Here is a 15,648-nt window from a genome sequence, read left to right on the forward strand (position 1 = left end):
AGAACACACAAGTTGATCCACATGATCTATTCCTTAGCCGTGTGCGGTGCCCCCTGCCACCATAGTCCTCGATAATACTGTAGCGGAGTTTAGGCGAAGCCCTGCTGCTGTAGTGCATCAAGATCGTCACCACGCCGTCGTGCTGACGGAACTCTTCCCCGACACTTTGCTGGATCGGAGTCCGGGGATCGTCATCGAGCTGAACGTGTGCTCGAACTCGGAGGTGACGTAGTTTCGGTGCTTGATCGGTTGGATCGTGAAGACGTACGACTACTTCCTCTACGTCGTGTCAACGCTTCCGCAGTCGGTCTACGTGGGTACGTAGACTACACTCTCCCCTCTCGTTGCTATGCATCACATGATCTTGCGTGTGCGTAGGAATTTTTTTGAAATTACTACGAAACCCAACATCAAATCCACCGAAAAGAAACATAGGGAAAACTCCATCTTCACTAGACTCCGAGGGGCAACGAATCATCTTGTGCCTAAGCATGAGATATCTGAAATGCTCAATACACACGATTAGTCTGCAAATGCATTGTCATCAATCACCAAAACCACTTAGGGATAAATACGCCCTTACAGTCTCCCCCTTTTTTGGTGGATTGATGACAATACGGGATTTGCACATAGGGAAATAAAATGAAACATAGGCAAATCCAACATCTATAAAATATCGACAGGCTCCCCTAGATGTGTGCTCTCTAGAGAAGTCCTTTGGACTGCACGGCACACATACTAGGATCAACACTCCCCCTATATTTTATAGACTAGGCATATCTTGAAACAAATAACTAACACTAAGCATGGGGGCAAGATAATAAATATGAGCATAAAGTAATGATAGCACAAAACAAACTAAGCTAACAATCTACTAAGCAAACTAGATAACATGATAAGACAATAAGATATGCTGAGGACATATGTCTTACACCATATGATAGTCTCCTGGATCCAGACGAAACCAAACACAAATCAACAAGCAAAAGCAAACGAGGTTCAACAGGACGAAAGCAAAGAGCAAGACACAACGACACAAAACTCACAAATCCTACACTCTCTCCCCCTTTGGCATCGAGATACCAAAAAGGCAGAGATGACACCTACGACACAGGTGGTAGCTCAAGCTGAAGCGATCACTCGTCACGCTCCTCGTCGGTCTTGGCAGGGGGGATGGTCTCCTCCTTAGATTCAGTCCACTGGTAGCCCTGCTTCGTCATCCATTCAGCCTCTGGGGTGATGTGCTTCTCAGACTGACTTGATACCTGCTCGCCGAATGTCCTCAAGATCCTCTTGTCGCGCCGGCGACTCTCCTTCTAAGCAACATGAGACCGATACTGGCCCTTGGTCTGCATGCAGAACAGAGCCTTCATCTTGTTCTTCAGCCTCTTAGGCCAAGAGGGCTCAGAAGATGAAGGCGAGTATCCATTAGAGCTGTCCTCATCTGCTGCCTCCTCCTCAATCTCATCCTCATCCACGTACATCTTAGCAGCCTCTGCCTCAGCACGGGTAGTGCTGTTAGCCCACTTGTTCTTGATACGCAGCTTGATAGGCTCGTGGAGGGTCCAGTTTGGAGCAGAGAAGTCTTCCTCCGGAAACATCTTGTCCCAAGTCTTCGAGATCAGAAGGTGCATATGGACCATAGATGGGAACTTTGCGATTGTAGACCGCAAACCTAAGCTCATTCCACGTGATATGAGATATGTCCAGAGACTGGGTGGCATGACGACGCGCCTCCTCACACAGAAGCAACATATCCATGAGATAAGCATGCACCTTATCTTTGTCACTGATGCATGGAAAGAGAGTGTTGCGGAAGATTCGATGCATGACATCTAGGAAGGGGTTGAGCACCCAAGTCTGAGTGCCATTGGGAAGCTTCTTCTCCACAAGAAACGGCAGAAGCTTGTCCTTGTTGGCGGACTCGGCATTGCCGTGAGGGCGGGCGCCAACGGGCACATCGGGCCCATCATCACAGACCTGCAGGAGCGTCATGAATTCCTTCCAAGTAGCAGACAGCTTCTTCCCATTGGTCATCCAAGTCATAGTCCGCTCTCCATCCGTGTGAAAGTGGACGGAGGCAAAGAACTGCGCCACTAGCTCCGGGTCAAAGTCCATATGGAACGTGATGAAGTCTTCAATGCTAAACTGCTCCACCAAGTCTAGTGCCTCAGGAAAGTAGTTCCGGTCCTTCCTCAGATGATTCATATCAATCCACTGCATTGGAACATATAGGTTGTGCTTGGACTTGATCACATAAATGTATACGAGATTCTGCTGCATGGTCCAGAACAACTCACCCCCTCTGACATTCTCATGAGGATTCACATAGGGATTGATCCTCCTTCGAATGATGAACTCTGATTGAGGCAGCTCATCCATGCCCTGAACTGTCTCCTTGTACCTGTTGGCAGTCTTGTTGACATTGCATTGTGGGGCATTGGAGCCCTCCGGAGCTTCTTGATTGCAAATACGCTTAGAGCTTGTGTCGCGGCTTGGGTTCGAGCGACAACCATTGGAACCGGAGCCACCACCTATGGCACACAACACAAGAACACACAAGAGAAACGAGAAGGATCAATGCAAAGACCACAGCAAAAACACATGAAACACGTAGAAATAAGATTGGGTAGTTGCCACAAGGAAGGTTCGAAGTCAACGGTAGTACCGCACCTCTAAGCGGAACTAAAATTTACTGCTGCTCGAGCCGCGGTAGTACCGTGCCGAGATGGCACGGTAGTGTTGCGCCTAGAGCGGAAGTAAAATTACTTCCGCGCCGCTCACGTAGTACCGCTCCAGAGGAGCGGTAGTACCGTACGATGCGGAAGCGGCCTGAGCAGTAGTACCGTACAGGAGGTGCGGTAGTACCACTCGGGGTCAGATCCGAGATGAACAGATCTAGGAACATCCGCAATAGTGGAGCGGTACTATGGTTGATCAAATATACCGAGTGCCAACATACCAAATAGCATTTCTATTGTACTACAACTCTCCTACATCCTACTCTTGCAAAGATTTGGCCTAAAATCTCAAGAACAACATGCATCTCCCCAAAACCTAGAGGCAAAACAATGAAGCAAAGAGAGAGAGATTTGGGGAGAAACCTTGTTCAATGGCAAGAGGACGGGGCGGGGATCGATACCACCAGTCGGAATGCGAGGAGAGCGGCCGGAGATGGAGATCCGGCGAGGTCCTTGATACGTCTCCGTTGTATCTATAATTTTTGATTGTTCCATGCCAATATTATACAACTTTCATATACTTTTGGCAACTTTTTATACTATTTTTGGGGACTAACATATTGATCCAGTGCCCAGCGTCAGTTCCTGTTTGTTGCATGTTTTTTGTTTCGCAGAAAATCCATATCAAACGGAGTCCAAACGGGATAAAAACCGACGGAGATTTTTTTGGAATATATGTGATTTTTGGGAAGAAGAATCAACCCACGACGATGCCCGAGGGGGCCACTAGGGAGGGGGGCGCAACCCAGGGGGGTGGGCGCGCCCCTGACCCTCGTGGCCACCCCGTAAGCCGGTTGGTGCCCTTCTTTCGCCGCAAGAAATCCAATATCCGGATACCGTGTTAAAATTTCATCCCAATCAGAGTTATGGACCTCTGGAAATATAAGAAACGGTGAAAGGCCAAGATCTAAAACACAGAAACAAAGAGAGACAGAGAGACTGATCCAATCTCGAAGGGGCTCTCGCCCCTCCCATGCCATGGAAGCCAAGGACCAGAGGGGAAACCCTTCTCCCATCTAGGGAGAAGCTCAAGGAAGAAGAAGAAGAAGGGGGGCCCTCTCCCCCTCTCTCCCGGTGGCGCCGGAATGCCGTCGGGGCCATCATCACCACCGCAATCTACACCAACACCTCCGTCATCTTCACCAACATCTTCATCACCTTCCCCCATCTATCTACAACGGTCCACCCTCCCGCAACCCCCTGTACCCTCTACTTGAACATGGTGCTTTATACTTCATATTATTATCCAATGATGTGTTGCCATCCTATGATGTCTGAATAGATTTTCGTTGTCCTATTGGTAATTGGTGAATTGCTATGATTGGTTTAATTTGCTTGTGGTTATGTTGCTGTCCTTTGGTGCCCATCATATGAGCGCGCGTGGATCACACCATAGGGTTAGTTGTATGTTGATAGGACTATGTATTGGAGGGAAAGAGTGACAGAAGCTTCAACCTAGCATAGAAATTGATGCATACGGGATTGAAGGGGGACCAATATATCTTAATGCTATGGTTGGGTTTTACCTTAATGAACGTTAGTAGCTGCGGATGCTTGCTAATAGTTCCAATCATAAGTGCATAGAATTCCAAGTCAGGGATGACATGCTAGCAGTGGCCTCTCCCACATAAAACTTGCTATCGGTCTAGTAATGTAGTCAATTGCTTAGGGACAATTTCGCAACTCCTACCACCACTTTTCCACACTCGCTATACTAACTTTATTGCTTCTTTACCTAAAACAGCCCCTAGTTTTTATTTACGTGCTCTTTATATTCTTGCAAACCTATCCCGTTACACCTACAAAGTACTTCTAGTTTTATACTTGTTCTAGGTAAAGCGAACGTTAAGCGTGCGTAGAGTTGTATCAGTGGTCGATAGAACTTGAGGGAATATTTGTTCTACCTTTAGCTCCTCGTTGGGTTCGAGACTCTTACTTATTGAAAGAGGCTACAATTGATCCCCTATACTTGTGGGTTATCAAGACCTTTTTCTGGCGCCGTTGCCGAGGAGTTATAGCGTGGGGTGAATATTCTCGTGTGTGCTTGTTTGCTTTATCACTAAGTAGTTTTTATTTTGTCCTCTTGTTTTCTACCTTTAGTTATGGGTAGGAAACGCAAAATACCAAAAAAATTAGTGGTACTTACTGAACTAATGGTTGAAGAAACTCTCAAAATCTATCACACTCCGGAAGCTTTTTACTTGGATCATCTTTGATCCCTATGTGCTCGTGCTGAAACCCCAACTAGCTTAGTTGAGGGCAAATCTTTAGATGAGCATGCTTGTTATATGTGACACCGCTTATCTCAAAAAGGGAAACTTTTACTGGATCAAATTTATCATTTGCAATGTTATGCTTGGAATTTATGTGAAATATATGATTTTACTTGTTGTTCTGAAGACCCTAAGAAATACCTTCCCTACCAATGTGAGTTTAGTGATAATGGAATCGTATCTTCATATGCTAAGTGTGTTTGTAATTAGTATGATGTTCAACAAATTGAAGAATTTTTTGCTTTTAAGACTGCTTATGAAATTTCTTATTTGATTGAAAAGTATGATGCTACTCTTTACAAATCTGAAATTTTTGCCATACTTAAATATTGTTATGATAATTAAGCTTCTAATGCCAATGTTAAACCATATATTGAGGACTCCTGCGCTGTCTTTTTGAGTCAATTGGTTGCACATGATAATTTTGATAGATATAATATGCATGTGCTTGCTGCTCCTACTTGCAATTATTATGAGAGAGGAACTACATCTCCGCATCTCCATGTTTCCAATAAGATAAAATTGCAAGAAACTGTTTATATTATGCATTGGCCTTTACTAGGTGTGCATGAATTGTTTTTTTATGACATGCCGATGCATAGGAAGAGAGTTAGACTTCGTTGTTGCATGATTTATGTTACTTTGTGCTCATAATTAATTCGCAAATCATTGTTAATTAAAATTGGCTTTGATATACCTCAGAATCCGGGTGGATCCATTACTTAAGCACTATATGCCTAGCTTAATGGCTTTAAAGAAAGCGCTGCCAGGGAGACAACCCGGAAGTTTTAGAGAGTGATTTATTTCTATCTTGTGCTTTTATAAAGTTTAAAAACAAGAATAATGAGCTAATATATGCCTTTAGGATGTTTACATTGCTTGTTGGTTTTGTGAGGTGCAAGACAGAAACTTTGGTTGTAGTGCGTGATTTTAATTTTTTTACTGGAACGTCAAACGGTTCCAAAACTTTTTGCACTGTCTTTCTATACAAATTTTTTATTTTTCCTAATTCTTTTAGAATTTTTGGAGTACCAGAGGTATGGTGAATGTTCAGATTACTATAGACTGTCCTGTTTAAGACAGATTCTGTTTTTGATGCATAGTTTGCTTGTTTTGATGAAACCATTGATTTCTACCAATGGACTAAGCCATGGAAAAGTTATATTACAGTAGCTACAATGCAAAAACAAAATATGAATTGGTTTGCAACAATACTTAGAGTAGTGATTTGCTTTATTATACTAACAGATCTTACCGAGCTTTCTGTTGAGTTTTGTGTGGATGAAGTGTTCGAAGATCGAGAAGGTCTCGATGTGAGGAGAAGGAGAGGCAGGAGCTCAAGCTTGGGGATGCCTAAGGCAACCCAAGTAAATATTCAAGGAGACTCAAGCATCTAAGCTTTAGGATGCCCCGGAAGGCATCCTATCTTTCTTCAACAAGTATCGATATGTTTTTAAATTCGTTTCGTTCATATGATATGTGCAAATCTTGGAACGTCTTTTGCATTTAGTTTTCGCTTTTCTTTGATGTACCATGCTGGTATGAGATAATCCATGGTTGATTTATAGAACTAGTGGACCCGTTGCGCCAAATGACGCAGAGGCACCCTAAATCCATGTGCGCGATGAAAATATTAGCCATGGTTTAATCCCCTTTAATATGGAATATGGTGGATTGTTGTCTACACCGAGATGTATACACACATTTTAATTTAATAGCACAAAACGCTTGCTACCATGTTCGTAGAGACTCATTCGAAATCAAGTTCACATTGAAAACACTTGCATTTTTTTTGTGACTGTTTGAGCAAAAAATACATAGGCTTTTGTTTAAAAATATATGTACCTTTAAAATCATGAGCGCTTTCAAAATATTTTCATTAGTTAGGAGCTTTAGGTCTCAGCAAAGACATGATTGGAGCTTTAGCCCTTTTGTATAAATATAATGAAGGAGCATCAAACATTGCATAGCAGTTGAACGTCTATGACATTTTTTTATAACGATCAAACATGCTTAAAACATCATTTCTATTGAATCCACATAACAAGTATTTATGGCAAGGGGCACCATCACATAGATTAAAGAAAAACGATGGATTAATTAATAGTTCAACACTAAAGCATCGACCACTTGCATGGTGGTAGGAGCAAGTGGCAATGTGCCAAGTCTCTAAGTTGCGGTACATATTCTAAATCCTTGCGGTGCTCCATGGTTAGCAATGCATCGTCATATGGACATCTTCGCTACAACCGATGCATGCACCTCAAACAACATGCCGGTGTTTTTACCTGATAAAATAGATAGTGTTACTAATTTATTTGCTAGGTGCAAATTGTATGAGCGACTTGTATGAAATAAATGCAATGTTTCATTAAGATCTCTACCCAACTATTTTTACCAAAAGAACCAAAAAAATGTTGTTTTCCCCTGTAATACCTGAACTTGTTACAATATAAACAAAATTAACCCTGTCGTAGAATAAAAGCATTATGACCTACTAAACCCAACCTGATAAAATGATCCATTTCAATACAGAACATTTGATGTGTCGTTAATTGCCAGTTGTTAAAAGAAAATCTGTAATAGAATCATGGTGCAAACATAGCTTGTATTGCCGTTTACAGAACGAAGGAAGCTCAAACAATATTTTAACATTAAATTATCTTCCATCCTAATGATAGCCTCATACAGTGCCACATCTCTAACCTTCAGCCTTTTTAAAAAAACCATACAAATATGTTAGATGGATGCAAATGCTTCTATTCTCCTTATTAATTCGTTGCAATGTAAAAGATATACATGCAATTCCAGCTAGAAATATACTAACAAATTGCCATAGAAATCATTATGGGAAATTAAGAACAGGTTCCACCTTTTTGTTGGCAGAAAATAAAGAAAGAAAGAACACACCAGAATTTTAAAAGGAGTAGCAGAGAGGTGGAGGACCATAATCCTTCTTCGGGCAGAGACAACAGCGAACAGCTGGGCGTCGGAGGGCTTGGCACCTGCTGAGGAACGTGTGACATTATTGGATTAACCTCTTGGTTGATGAGCATGCATGAAGAACATCAAATACAAAAAGTGATATAAGATATTAATAAATTTTAGGTTCATTTATGTTATTTGAAGCCAAAATGTCCTAGCCAAAGAGAGTTGTACCAGCAGAAAAAACATTCCAGGTTTTTTTTTTTGAAGCCACAAGAACAAACAAACGGCAAACACACTACTGCTATTCATAGTCAGTATTGCTACAACAGAATGTACAGAAAAGGCAATCTACTCTTAAGGCTTGACACACAAAAAACTTGGAATAGTGACTATGAACAATCTGTTGTAGCAATCTACTCTGAAGCACAGAAAAGGCAATTTACTCTTGACACACAAAATTTAAATAGTTATTTTGGCATTGTATTCTTCATAGTATGCTTAGTTTATGCAAGAAAATGATCGTACTTCAGTTATACATTACACAAAGGTAGATCCAGAAGAATACTTGGCTGACCACATAAGAGTATAATTAAGTAGCAGCAGCATATACCATAACAGCTTTAATAACAGGATTGGTACCTAATCACATTATAGCCAACGACAGCTATCCGGCGGCATCAATAACCTGATTAGTACCTAAGAACAACAGAAATTTCTTTTACTAAGAGTCCATGCAGAGTATGACATCTAAACCTTCTAACATAAACATAATTACAAAAACCTTATAGAAATAAGGAATTGAACAACAAGAGAACAAATAAAAGGAGGCACGCACAGTAATGCAAACCATGCCAATTGTCAACCTAGTTTTTAAATCTCACAGAACATCAACTCAATTGTAGACTAAAAGATGGTTGCCATGCTAACATTATCTCTCTCTCATTCCTTGCTCGTTTAAAAGATTGCACAATCAACTACTTATTTCATACACCAGAATAAACTTCACATCACATGCATCTATTCTATTGGAAGAAGGATATAGTAGGGGCCTCCCCTGCTGTTATATGGAGCAAATTCTAATGGAAGATGACAAAACTGTTAAGAACTAAAACAAAGAAAAGTTTCGCTGAAGCATTTGTAGAATGGTGATACAGAATAATAGGAGTACGGCTAGGAATGGATATTAACATAAGCTCTATGATAATAGAGTCGGAAATTTAGGTCCAAATAAAGAAATAAGCCTTGTCACCTGATGCTTGCTCCACTATACCACCTCTTCTGGCTTAGTGGGGAAGGCGGGAAACTGAGAGGCATGGCTGAGTCCTAAAGTATCCTAACCTTTCAAAGACGTAGTAATAGAATACCCAAAATGTTCATTAGAAACCTCATAGCTGAGCCACAATTCACATATACATAGTTTAGCATGCGACCTAAAGTATCATAGTTAAGCCACAATTCGCAGAAATTTGAAGTCCAAAAACAGAAGAAATAAAATGTTGTAAGATTAATATCCACAGATACATAGTTGAGCTGCAACCTAAAGTATCCTTACCTGTCAGAGCTATGCGAATAGAATATTCAAAACCTTCATTAAACATATCATCATATTGGCCAGCCACGGCAACAGTGTACGATCATCAAAATATGTAGGTGCAGAGTGCAGACCTATTCATAGGTTAGCTGAAGCGGTATGAAAAATTCAAACATTAGCTGTTACGCTTACGATATTATTCATCGGCAAAGCAGTATGGGCTACCATCAGCGCGACATTACAGGGTGGCGTCTTCGGCCTCTGTGGTCACAAATTTTCTAAAAAGCAAGATGGATGAATAGCTACCTCATATATCAAGGTCCACTTCTTCCATTATGTACTCATATATCAAGGTCTAGAGTATATCTATCCAGGTCATGACAAATTTTGTAATTCACTCTTTTTTAAATGAACAGAGAAAATCTGCAGTGACCAAGATGTCCACTTCTTCCATTACGTACTCATATATCAAGGTCTAGAGTATATCTACCCAGGTCATGACAGATTCAAACTGAAAGCAAAGTAGATTTAGGACAGAGCTATATCGTGACCAAACATGTAAATAAGAGAATTCTGCAGTGCAAGAGTACTTTTAGGACCGGGTTACATTATGACCAAATTAGCTCATGAACTTATAATCGAAAAGGACATGTGTAGGGAAAAATACTGCCCAAACAAAGTACAGAGAAAAGGAACGCCCAAATAAATATGTTAACGAAGGCAAAGGAAGAAGACCACGTCATATTTGAATGAATATATATATAATCTATTGCAGACCTTGCCTAGTAGAAACACAGTGACAAGCAAGCACAAGATGCATCAGCTTACGTATTTTAAACCACTGCCATTGACATACACGACTGATTACCTTACAAAGGCATATAAGGGTGTGTTTGGTTGCGGAACGAAGTGGAATGGAATGTCATGGTTCCATTCCACTAGAATGGGTCGGTTCCGTCTCTGTGTTTGCTTGAGCACAGTAGATGGAATGGAATGGTTACATTTCGGTGTTTGGTTGGAGAGATTGAATCGAATGAATTTGATTCCACTCACAATAATTTATAACTCCACTCGAAAGTATAAATAGTTTTGAACAACATTTTAATTTCACAATGATTTATCACTGAAATATATAACCTGATATTTGATTGTTTATATATAAAAATGGTAGTCAAAGCAACTTTTCAGAAAATAAATAACAAATGTTCATGAAGCACAAAATCTAGATCACAAAGTATTAATGACAACAAAAATTATTACTACCAGTCTCAACACAGAGCACACAAAGCTAGCACTAATCAAGTTGAGTACTACTGATTTTTGGACGGAGAATGCCAAGCTAGAAAGAGTCAATCGAAGGAGCTTGCTCTTGCCGTCGCTGATGCTTCTCTTGCTGCTACCGCCCAGGTGTCTGGATGCCACCGGCCGGCTAGCTGCCGGGAAGGAAACGGGCCGAGCCGACCGCTGCTTATCTGCTCTACTTCCCAACAAATCGGCTGCATCTGACCTGCCATCGTTGCTGCCTACTGGGTGAGAGGAACGGGAGGAGGGAGCAATCAGCTGCTGCTTGACGAGAGAAAGACGGGGGAGGAGCCGTCGTTCCAGAGGGCGAGCCGAGGGAGAGGCCGGATCGAGAGGGAGCCGCCCCGTCCTTTCCTAGATCCTTGGTCGAGGGGCAGGAGACGCGGCGAAGCTGCATCTCCGGCGAGGGGAAGGAGACGCCGACAAGGCTGCATATCCAACCGCGGCGAGGGGGTGCCGTAGAGGAGGGGGAGGTGTATGGCCGCCGCCATGCCCATCGAGGGAGAGGGAGCGGGGCGCCGCGCGGGACGCCTTCCTCGTTGGTGAGTGGGGGACGACGCGAGAGAGACGCGTTCCGCGTGGTCCGGCCAATTTGGAGGAACCACCCGGTTCGGCATATAGAGGGAATATTCCTCTCCAGGGAATCAGTGCGTTCCGTTCCCTTTTTCAACTAAACACAGGAATCGCTCCCAGGTGCAGGTCCGACCGTTACATTCCACTTCATTCCCTGTACCAAACACACCCTAACCTGACATATAGGCATGGACACTGATACTATGAATTTTTTATGCCCCGTGCGAAACTGTCATGCCCCTAGTCTTGCTCATGTTAAGCACAACAGCAGCAAAGCGGACAAAATGTAGCCAACAGCAGCAAAGCAGACAAAACTGTAGCCACTCAACACTTGGAAAACAGAAAACAGTGAACATACGCAAACAAATCAAACTGACGCAAATGACCAGTCTGCAGTCAGCTGCTCAAATATGCTCTCCGCCACTAAGGGGAAATATGAGATATACTTTTCTTAACATGAAACATTAAGTTGTAGATGTAGATAAAAGATTTAGTCTGCTTGCACATCATTTCTTCAAGCATCACATACTCTCAATTAACCAACAACAATCATGAAGCACATACCTGCCCATGTCGTAGGCCAGTGCCTCCAGTTCTTGATGGATTCCTTCAACAGCACAATGTCTTACTTCTGTAGCAAAGCAAAATTCAGCAGCAAAGGTAAGAGTGGATAGCAGAAGAAACACTTTCAACCAATTCAAGAGAAACAGAGAATATGTATAGGAACTTCCCACTGAAGTAACAACGCAATGGCATTTCATATTTTACCATTGTCGAGGATGTCTTATAACCGGGATTCTGAGCCTGATCGGGTCTTCCCGCTAGAAGGAATATCCTTCGTTGACCGTGAGAGCTTGTGATGGGCTAAGTTGGGACACCCCTGCAGGGTTTTGAACTTTCGAAAGCCGTGCCCGCGGTTATGGGCAGATGGGAATTTGTTAATGTCCGGTTGTAGAAAACCTGAAGTTGATCTTAATTAAAATACATCAACCGCGTGTGTAACCGTGATGGTCTCTTCTCGGCGGAGTTCGTGAAGTGAACACGGTGTTGGAGTAATGCTTGACGTAGGTTGTTCTAGGATCACTTCTTGATCATTAGTTGTTCGACCGTGCTTTTGCCTTCTCTTCTCGCTCTCTTTTGCGAATATGTTTAGCCACCATATATGCTAGTCGCTTGCTGCAGCTCCACCTCATACCTTTTACCCTTCCTATAAGCTTAAATAGTCTTGATCGCGAGGGTGTGAGATTGCTGAGTCCTCGTGACTCACAGATACTTCCAAAACCAGTTTGCAGGTGTCGATGTTACCGAGCAGGTGACGCAACCAAGCTCAAGGAGGAGCTCGAGGAAGATCTTGTCCTTTGTGTTGTTTCGTTCTAGTTGATCAGTAGTGGAGCCCAGTCGGGACGACCGGGGATCTGTGTAGCATTTGGGGTAGTCTTCTTTTATTTTGGTTCCGTAGTCGGACCTTGATTGTATTTGGATGTTGTAATGCTTTATTCATGTATAGTGTGAAGTGGCGATTGTAAGCCAACTATGTATCTCTTTCCCTTATGTATTACATGGGTTGTGTGAAGATTACCTCACTTGCGACATTGCTTTCAATGCGGTTATGCCTCTAATTCGTGCTTCGACACGTGGGAGATATAGCCGCATCGAGGGCGTTACAGCTATATATATCCATGGGTCAAATTTTGGAAAACTTTCCGAACCTCCTCGACCCGCGCTTAGCCCGCTTTGCCTCCTGGGTCTCCGGAATGTCCTCCTCGTCGCCAGCCGCCTCCTGCCGCTGGTCTCCGCCGCCGTCAACGGGAATCATCCCCACCGTTGCCACCGTAGCGGGTTCATCGCCGAACTAGGGTATGAACTCGAACACTGTGCTATCCTTATCTGATTCCTAGCACATTGTGTTCGCCATGTATCTTGCCACAATTGAGATCATTCTATCCATCGAAAACACTCCGTAGTTTAGTTGTGAATTGAGAATTTAGGGTTAGGTTTCCGCCGAAACCATCTCGGACCCACCGAGTTGTGGAACTCGGTACCACCGATTCGGCCCAGGCAATTGCACATGTGATTCTCGGTCTGATTGAGAATTGCAAATCGGTGTGACCGAGTTCAGGACTTTGTGAAATCCTAGCAGTCTTGGTGCCACCGAACTGTGACTTGGTCTGACCGAGTTCACTAGTTTAGGTTCCAACAGCTGCTTCGGTATCACCGAGTTTACAAATCGATTGATCCAAAATGCTTTCTGTGGAAAACTAAAACTAAGTTTTTGACTCATTCTTTTGCAAAAAACCTCTGCATTTTGTGATGCTCGTCCACTCTACCTCATCTATAATCTATTCACAGGGTCAGCTATCAGAGATTGCAATATGTCTGATCAAAGTGACAGCCAGAACAAGTCAGAGGAGCAGGTTCACTTGAGTGAGGGCACTAGTCCCTCTAGCAGCTCAGATGATGGAAGCAGGAGCACCCCAAGCAACTTACCCAAAGCTGCCACCAGGGCCAGAAAGAAGAAAACGTCTGAATCTGAGGATGAAGACTATGTGGCAGTTGAGGATGAAGCCACTTCCAAGAAGAAAGTGGTTAAGAAGGAATATAGCACTGCTGCTGCCACTAAGCCCGGTATGAAAACCAAAGTGTCTGCAAAGAGAATTCCCATGTCTAAAGCCAGAGCCTCTACTCAAGTACCTTTGGAATCTGAACCCAAAGAAGCTGCTGCAGAAGGGAAGAAGAGGAAAGAGAGGGTCAAGAAGACCACTGCTAGAGTGCTTGGGAGATCCTCAATCATGAGAGATTCTGAAGAGGAAGAGGAAGAAGATGTTGCACCAGCACCCAAAGCTCAGAAGCTTATGGGTGATGCCATCAGGGCAGGGGCTGTTCCATCTAAGCCTAAGACTGCTCCTAAGGCTGCTGCTCCAGCTCCAAAGCCAAAACCAAAGAGGAGCACCAGGAACATCCCTGCTGAGGAGAAGAACAAGGCCCCAGTGCCTGAAACTGAAATGGAAGAAGAAGAAGAAGATGATGAGTCACATGTTTTGAGGAAGTTAAAGCCAAAAATTCCAGATCATAATGATGCTCATCCTGTAGCAGAAAACATGAAGATAAGGAAGGACTCAGGTCTAAGGCTATGGAGAGAGTCAGATCCATATGCCACCAGGAGAAGGACTGCTATGGAGTACAGGTTCCATACAAAGGAACAACAGGACTTCTATGAGACCATCCTGCTTGACAAGAAACCAATAGTGTGTGACATGAGATGGGTCAACTGGGACTACATTAAGGAGAATGATGAACATTATCCAGGTTTGTATGACAGTTTCAAGGCTTGTGGAGTTGATGAGTTTGTGGCTCAGAAGCTTAAAAAATGGAATGATGAGCTTATCATGCAGTTCTACTCCACAGCTCACTTCTACCCAGATGCAAGGGTTGTCTGGATGTCTGAAGGCACTAGGTACCAGTCCACGGTTGCTGAATGGGCGAAATTGATCAATGCTCCAGAAGAGAGTGAAGATGACTTGGATGTCTATGCCAAGAAGAAGAAGGATCACAACTCCATGGCACACATGTACAAGGAGATCCCAGATGCCGCTCTTGAGACACATAAGTTTGGATCTGTACATTACCTTCTGTCAGGATTGCCAACTATCAACTGGATCCTCAGGCACACTCTCTTGCCAAAGTCAGGTAATCACAAGATGATCAGAGGCCATGCAATTAACTTGCTTCACATCTTTGATGTCCCACAAAAGTTCAAGGTCATGAGTCTTATAGTTGAAACTATCAAGAGGACAACTGCTGACTAGAAGAGGAGTTGTGGGTATGCCCCACAGATTCAGGAGCTGATTAACTCCAAGATGGGCACTGGCACATATCTGCTGGACAAGGAGCACCTGCCCATCTACCCAGAATTTGAGGACAACACTGTAGTGATGGATGAAAATGAACCATCTTCTGTGCACGCACAAGCCAAGAAGGAGAAGGCAAAGGCTGAAAAGGCTGCAAGGATGCCAACTACTGAATAAGCATCTCAGTATCTTCTGAAGAGCAAGCAAGATCAGCTTGGCTACTTGATTTCCTCCACTCTGAGGATTGAGAAGGGACTGGTCACCCTGACTCAAAACTATGAGAGCCTGGAAAGGATCGTGGAGCAGAAGTTCTATGACTTGGATGTGAAGGTAACTGAGATCCAGTCTGTTGTGGAGCAACTTCAGGATGATATGCAGGAGAGGAAGGGCAACACAACCACTGATGCATTTGCCAGAGTGCCTAGAGCTCAGAGGTCAGCTGCAGTGCCTGT

The 15,648-nt window shown here is 43.2% G+C and overlaps 1 long non-coding RNA gene across 2 annotated transcripts; it reads right to left on the minus strand.

Moving 5' to 3' along the window:
- Nucleotides 1-7,011: 7,011 nt before the first annotated feature.
- LOC125506135 lies at nt 7,012-11,386 on the minus strand. Of its 2 annotated transcripts, none has more exons than XR_007282593.1 (4): nt 9,192-11,386; nt 8,582-8,638; nt 7,925-8,019; nt 7,012-7,302 (listed from the first exon to the last, which is right to left on the minus strand). It is a non-coding gene; the product is annotated as an uncharacterized LOC125506135 (long non-coding RNA). The 2 variants fall into 2 exon arrangements; XR_007282591.1 differs by having other exon boundaries at nt 7,925-8,022.
- Nucleotides 11,387-15,648: the final 4,262 nt, after the last annotated feature.

The sequence above is a fragment of the Triticum urartu genome, chromosome 1, assembly GCF_003073215.2.
Source record: "Triticum urartu cultivar G1812 chromosome 1, Tu2.1, whole genome shotgun sequence".
In the NCBI taxonomy this organism is placed as follows: domain Eukaryota; kingdom Viridiplantae; phylum Streptophyta; class Magnoliopsida; order Poales; family Poaceae; genus Triticum; species Triticum urartu.